Genomic DNA, 7,914 nt, shown 5'->3' with positions numbered 1-7,914 from the left:
ATAGTCGTAAGCCTTTTAAGCCAAACCATGTTAATTTCTGTATAATTCCATTCACTTTATCTATTGTCTTTCATTCTCAAACTCAAACACCCCACAACAATTTCAACAATGTTATCTAATTTCATGAGCAGAAAACAATTGCGTTTTCCTCTTAGGTTAGATATTACATCATATTATTTTAGTTTCTCCAAAGGTAACAGGTTCACGAAAGAGGGGAAAAAAAGTGTTTGAAGCTTTATGATGGGTCTTATTCAAGCTCATGTAATCAGCTCTTGTTCATATCAATGTACATTTAGTTTCAAGCATCCTTCACCGATTTGGAAGAGACCAAATCCAAAAAATTTAAGTATGTCATTGTCACCAAAATTTATTTGTTTGTTTATATTTTTACTGTTTCTTGTCTAGTATATTTATCTTATTATCTTGAATTAGCATGACAGTTGCAAAGCTTTAATTGGAACAGCATCCAGTCAGCATCAAAGACTTGCTGCAATTGTGAAACAATGGCAGATGTGTAAGTCCCGAAGCTAACACTGGCTGTCACATAAAAGTAATCCCACACAAGATTGCTTGTGGCAACATGGGCTCGAACATCACTAACAACATACTTTCTGTGTTGACCCTTGTAAAACCAGGATAGATGTTTCCTGTGCTAGTTCCATTTGGAAATTTGGCAGGTCCTGTCAAGTTGAAACCGGGAACCTTATAGTACTTGATCTCAACTTTGCCTGCACAGTCATTGTACTTTGAAGAAGAGCAGAGAACGTTAGAGTCGAGGAGAGACTTCAAGTATTGATCTGCATTGCTGATAGAATTTCCAGTATGCTACCAATAACTTCACTGTTGCTTGCTTAGAGGAGAATACCTGACAATAATAACTTTGTAAGAATGTGAAACTTTGATACATGGAAGTATACTTATTAGAGAAGGAGTATACACCCTATAGCACATTGGCTAATGTTAATTTGCAAACTAATTATTTATGAAAGGAAAATATGTATGGCAAAAATTTAAAGCAATGACATTGGAAGTTACCTCTGATATTGCAGAGGAAATGGATGACCAATAAACTGTTGGGGTCATATACTCAGATTGACCAAGCCAATCCATGGTATTAATTCTAACGATCGATCCACTTCCTACAGATTTAATTGTATCCACCATGCTTGCTCATCAGCTTGATATGTTCCAAATAATAACTGCCAGCCACAAATCACATCAAGATAAATGAAGTATAAAACAGAATAAACATGTTAAAATTAACACATCAATTTTATTAATTTAGGAGGTTCTTATTTTTCTTTTTAAATAGAAGTACAAGAGCATTAGATATAGGAAACAAGAGATGTAATTCCAAAATGCAAAGCAGAAAAGATAGAATTGATTCTTCAATAAAACATTATCCATTCTCATTTCATTTGTCAACTCAAATAAAGTCAAAATAGAAATTTGGGTTAATTTCTAACAACCATGTATGAGATCTCTTTCCAAATGATTCAATTTTAGTTATGTATCATCATTTGTAATAGTTCTATACTAAAATTATGAATTTTCCTTTGTTTATATATAGTCCAATTTCCAAATGACACTTTTAGACATCGTGGTCGATACCAGAAATATGAGCTTTAGAAAAAAAAAAAAAAAAAAAAGTAATTGCAGAATTACCTCTGGAGGAGAAAAAGAAAGACAGTTGAAATGAGGCCGCAGAGTTGAATTACTGTATCCAGGAGTTTGAATTGACATCTTAAACATATAGGGATCTGACAATGTAGGATATCCAGCTACAAGGGGAATCTCCACATATGGAGGAAGAGGAGACCTGTGATGACATAATTATATACAAATAATTGGGAAAAAAAAAAAAAAAAACTGTCCTAAGAGTTTCTTCTTCCAAAGTCTACTAACAATACAGCAACCAAAAATAGTTATCAAGTCATAATTTGCTCATTGCCAAGCACGACATTCAGCCTTTGAATTTTGATGATAACTACAAATAGAAAACCTAGGGTTACAATCACCCAAAGTGAAGCAAACAGTTCCTAACCAGAATTCTTAACTTATATAATAATTTAAACTTAATGAAACATCTTACAAAAAATATTATTGAAAAGCCTCTGCTTCAAGCTATTTTGATATTTCTAAACTCGCATTCCAAGTAAAAATTGAGTTTAGCAAATGCAAGTTCCAAGCAGATAGCCTCCGTCTGATTGAAATTTGAAAACACCACATTAGATGATCCATGTGAAGCTATCGGCATGAAACTAGAGTTTGCTAAACTCGATTTTCACTAACTTGGGCATAGAATTTTCAATAATATTTTTTGCAAAAACTAAATATTTGGCAAAAATAAAAAAAGCTGTAAATACATGCATTATTTAACCTACAAATTTTTCATTATTTTCTTATAAAATAATTATATTATATTTTTCCACACATTGCGTGGGTTTGCAACTAGTTATACTAATAGGTCATTTTCTCTTCATTAACAAAAAACCCATGAGATGAATTCCATAATTGTCGAAATATAGAAAGTAATACTAGAATTACAAAGGTAAAATAAACCCTAGAAGACATAAAACACCAATATATGATAGTAAATAAACAAAAAAATCTAGACACTTCAGGCAGAGAAATCTATATCAGAACTTAAAATTAATTGCAATGATTAAAACTGGTACATGGTTTTTCACAATAAGCATTTGACATACCTGCACCTCTCTTTTGGATAAATGAAATATGACCAGAAAGGAACTGTTCTATTAATTTTCCATTGTTCATCCCAAACTGTTTTTGTGTGAGCTGAAGAATTAAGAAATGCAAGTTTCCATAGGTTGTCAAAGTACGTCTCAACCATCTTTGCTATTGTTGGACAACCAGCAAGATAAATTCCAAGCTCCTTCACCTATAACCATTTGGTAATCAGGACACACTATGGCATGATTTTATAGAAAACCAACATGCTCACAGCTCACGACATAATTAGAAGAGTAAACTATACAACTTAAACAAATAGTTTTGCAATCGTAAAGTTCCCCCAAAAAATCTTGATAAATATATACTTGCATAGGGATGAAGACAAGGACAAAGAAAAAAAGAAGAAGATATCTTGAGTAGATTTTGTAGCTGCTCTTATTAGTTATTACATATACATCAACCAACAGGCAACAGCAAACAACGAAGGACAGATTTCCCCACAAGTATAGAGCAACTGTTGATGATTATGAAGTAGTAAAAAAATTAAACAAGGGCAATTAACAAACTGAAGAGATGGTTTTAGACCCTGGTTTTTAAAATAAATTAATTTGATTCCCCTACTACATAGTAAGGAAACAAAAAGAAATTCAATTAGATACTTGGTAAAATCCCACATTGATCGATTCATGCAAGATGTAAAAGGAGAGAATCTGACCTTTGAAGCCATCAAATTTGGCTGATATATATTCAAGTTCTTATACCTTTTTATTAATGAAGAAAGCATGATTGATAATTAGACTTGTTCACTCTAATTAATTTTATTTACAGTATCATATAAGTGCTTTGATCCTCACAGATGTAATCACCAGAGAACGTACTTTTACTATCCTTACAAAATGATTTGGCTTTGAGAAAATGAGAAGTTATCCCTTGATAGTCATCACCAAATATGCAAGAAATATGATGTATTACAATACCTGTGTGAGAGATTTCCAGTCTTGATTAGCGGATCCAATATATACATCTCGACGATCTGAAATCCAAACTTTTGCATGAACTATGCCTGACCCATACCATTCACTAAGTAACAAAGTCACATTCTTCATATTTGGCCTTCCTGAAGCAAGGTTTGATGGTTCTGTGGCATAGTCAGGATAAACTCCTGAGTGTGATAATAGTCTGCATCATATGCATCAAATAAAGAATGGTCGATTTAACTATTTAAAGTACGAGGATCATTTTTCATTTGCAGGTAAATTGTGTATAAATATCATTAATTAAAAAAATAACAATTTTAAAGCAAATAAGAAGATAGCATCATTCTATAAAAAGGGAATGTAAGCATATATCAATCATTTTCTATTAATAAAGGGGCAAGCAAAATGCAATTCCCAAATCCATATCGTCCCCCCCCCCAAAAAAAAAAAAAGCTTGACAACTTGGTATTAGAAATTGGCTTTTCAAAACCACCAAACAGACTCGTGTCCATTTCAGCATTTTTCCAGACTATTCTCTGCATTGTATGGTTGCATATTTAGTTTGATAAGTATAGTCTTCAAACACACAGACGCACGCACATCTTTAAAATAAATCAAGAGTTAAACTTTAGCTTGTCAAGTGACCAGAAGCCATCAAAGGCATAGAGACCACTCCACAATAACTATCAATTATGGTATAAGAGATTAAAAAAAGGGGGGGACCACCTCCAACAGAGTAAAGCTCCTAGAGGAACATGAGGATAAGGCTATTGACTACCAAACAACTTAATATGGGAATCATTCCACCTTATAGCAATAAGATATTGCATACATAATATTTGAAAACTGCCTTCATCTTAAAACTACAAAAGAAACTTTCATATATGCACACACGCACACTAAAGAAATTTGCAAGTCACATGCAAGAGTTGTGAGCTTCAATACCCACCAGCTACATCATCATGTTTCTCTTATCAAGTTTGCAGAACAGTTCTGAAACTAAAAGACCATTGTGGCTTTTATAACATAAGCATACTAAATTTTTTTAAAAAAAAAAACCCTACCTAACATTAACATTGCGATCAGCAGCATTCTCTGTAGCCTTGTATACATCATAACCTTCTTTAGCACCAAATTATTGCATGTTAGCTTTGGAGTATCCATAATCCCCGGAGTGTGGATCATCAGGAGCCACTAGTAGCTCCCAGTACTGAGCAATTATGTCTAGTCTTTTAGAAGAGTTCCCAGCTAACCACTGGAACACATCCCCTGTAAGCCATCACATTCCATCACAAAAGCTCACACCATATGCGTCGATTATCAGAATAGAGTAAAAAAGCAATAAGTCTATCTATACACATAAATTAACAGCCTTTTTCAGAACACAACTTGCTGAGCATTGGTGGAGAATTTTTGTTTAGGGGGCTATAGTTAATCACAATTAGAGACATATACCATTATGCATATCATTTTTCTATATCTAAAAAAGAAAAAGAAAAGGTTATAATGCAGTAGATGCTATAGTTTCCAACAAGAAACAAAATGATGACATAGTAATTTTATTTTGCTTTGCTGAAAAGTTTATAATACATTACGTGATAGAATAGTTTAGTATAAGCTTACTATATAAATTCAAGTTCACCCTTTATTCATCAAATCGGTTCCTATGCTTCTTTTCTAGAAAAAAATCATTTAACTTTCAAATTGGTCTTGTATAGCACTTACTAGAATGAATACCATTTGGTCCTGTATCAAATTGGTCCTGTATACCATTTACTAGACTGAATACCACTTTAATGTTTTAATTCTTAAGTTAAAGTACATGTTTTATTCTGAAAAATCATCTAATTCAAGTTTATCCCTTTGAAAGTCAAATTGATTCTTGAAAAAAAAAAAAAAAATCATTGAGCATTCACTTCACTTGAATTTTGTGTGTCAAATTGATCCCTAATACCATTTACTAGAGTGAAGGAATTGTTTGTTTGACTTGGAAATTTTTTTTCTTTTATCATGTAGCAATTAGCATACTTTGGAGGGGGAAAAAAGCCTAATATACAACAGTTACAACTATAGCAAATGTCCGAAATGAGAGAAAACTGGTAAGCTACATTGCTGATGTTTACACTGTTAAATAAACTCCTGTTTAGTTATAAAAAAATTGTTTTTCATTATCAAAATAATTTCTATATTAACCAATTACATCACGTCATTACGTTAGAATTGTTTGATTAGATAATTAAATTTACCATTTCCGAAGAGTTTAAGCATTTGGAAGAATCGATCACCAACTTTGTATAAATCATCAAAGTTTGACTGTATTTTGCTAAGCTGCGGTTCTTGCATTCTTGCATTCTACTTCTCTTTCATTTTTACAAAAGATTCTCACTAGACTCGATTTCCTAGGAAATGGCAATGACAATGACAATGAAATGGAGTGTGAAATGCTGACTACTAACTCCACCTGCTAATATTTTATAGTAGAAATATTTGTAAACGTTGATATATTCAAAGATTATATATTCTCTTTTGTGATTTCCAACACTTTCTAGCCTACCAAACAGAGCTGAAAAGTTGTACCAAGACTAGTGTAAAGTGTAAACATACCGGTGGATAAGACGCCAGGTACACGAGGGAGATGAGGCATGTCTATGGGGATTGATTGGACTAGCCACCCTTTGCATTCTTGTGATGACTCAGAAACACGTGGCAGTGAAAAATTGGCCACGGTAATGAGAGCAACAATTATATTGGCTCTCTTACTATAATCTGACGTTCATTTTTCCTTGTCTTTTCTCGCTCTCTTTTCGTGTGAACCAAAGTGCAAAGTGTATAGACAATACTCTTATAGAGAGACAGTCACAGAACAAAAGTCAAACCACTCCAACAAAGGGAATATTCAGAGGTTGTTTGGCTGATGATTCTAGGAAGCATGGGAAAGTCACTCTCAAGAGTCAAGACTCGCGGCTATCCCTATCCTCCAAGAAGTGAAAACCAAAATATTCTAGAACCTCCTATTATTTCATTTCACATATACAACGTAACTGATTGTAACTGATTATAAATGGTTGGTTTAGGTAAAAGTGACAAACAACCAATCATAGTTTATTACATAAAATAATTGTGAAAATTGATATAAAATAAGTTGTGGTCCTAACTAATGAAAACCGTGCGTAAAGTCTCATGTAGATAAATAACATGTCACCCACAATTTAGATTTCCAAAGGATTAGCTGATTACTATTGAATAATCACAATTATTGCTTCAACTCTTTAGTCTTTTCCTCTAACACTACATTTTTTTAAATACAATTTAGGTTACAATTTTCCCTTTAATTTCGTTAACCAGTGTCCTAATGCCACAAGTAAAGATGCATTTTGATTATAAATTAATGGTCCGGTGCTCAACATGTCAATGGAATACTTGCAAAAACCAAGGTTGACTAGTAGCAACGAAGAAAAACTATCATGTATTTGATTTATGTATTCACCCTCTTACATGGGTACTACATGTAAGAGGACGGACGCATGTATTAAATACATATAATACCAAATTTTAGCAAGAAAGTAGCACTTTAACGCTTAAGTATGATGATCTCACTAAGAAATAGCTTTTAGGAGGTATCATGCACATGCACTCATATTTGTATACCTTAATTTCTTAAGCTCATTAGGAGTGCACGCTTCTTGATTGTAGCCCTCAGTTTGATAGTGAACTTAATGGTCTAGTTGATATTTTTGTTATGAGCGTGATTAGTAGGGTTGCATCTATCATGGGCGAGATTCTTGGCCTCTAGACCATTGTTTCCCATAAATGAAGATTGTGTGCCTAAGACTAAGAGGTCGTCTTTCAGGTCATGCTTGTCCTAGGAGCTCCGAGATTTGAGGTCCAAGCTCTAAGAGTAAGCATGCTGCCTTTCATTGGTTGCCCCGTCCAACATGTCCCAAGTCATTCGTTCAAGCTGCGATGATGTAGCAGGTTGTCTAATCTTATACTAATGTGGCTCTCTTAGACTTGTTTTCCTGTATCACATATTCACATATCATACTTAGTATAGCAGCATATGAAAAAAGGGGGGGGGGGGGGGGAAGTGGAGAGATAATTTTGTATCACATTTGAGCAGTGTCATATCACATTTTGGGAAACATGTCTTATGTTAAGTTGAGGTAGGAGAAATGGCTCATGTCAATCTTGAGGATTGGTAATAAGATATTGGAAGAGAAAATAGTACCACAGAGAAAGCTAG

General features: G+C 33.5%; 1 pseudogene; it reads right to left on the bottom strand.

The window, feature by feature from the left end:
- Positions 1-342: 342 nt before the first annotated feature.
- On the bottom strand, positions 343-6,750 carry LOC115974845 (annotated as a pseudogene).
- Positions 6,751-7,914: the final 1,164 nt, after the last annotated feature.

Source organism: Quercus lobata, chromosome 2 (assembly GCF_001633185.2).
Source record: "Quercus lobata isolate SW786 chromosome 2, ValleyOak3.0 Primary Assembly, whole genome shotgun sequence".
In the NCBI taxonomy this organism is placed as follows: Eukaryota; Viridiplantae; Streptophyta; class Magnoliopsida; order Fagales; family Fagaceae; genus Quercus; species Quercus lobata.
This window is presented reverse-complemented; position numbering and strand designations above follow the sequence as displayed.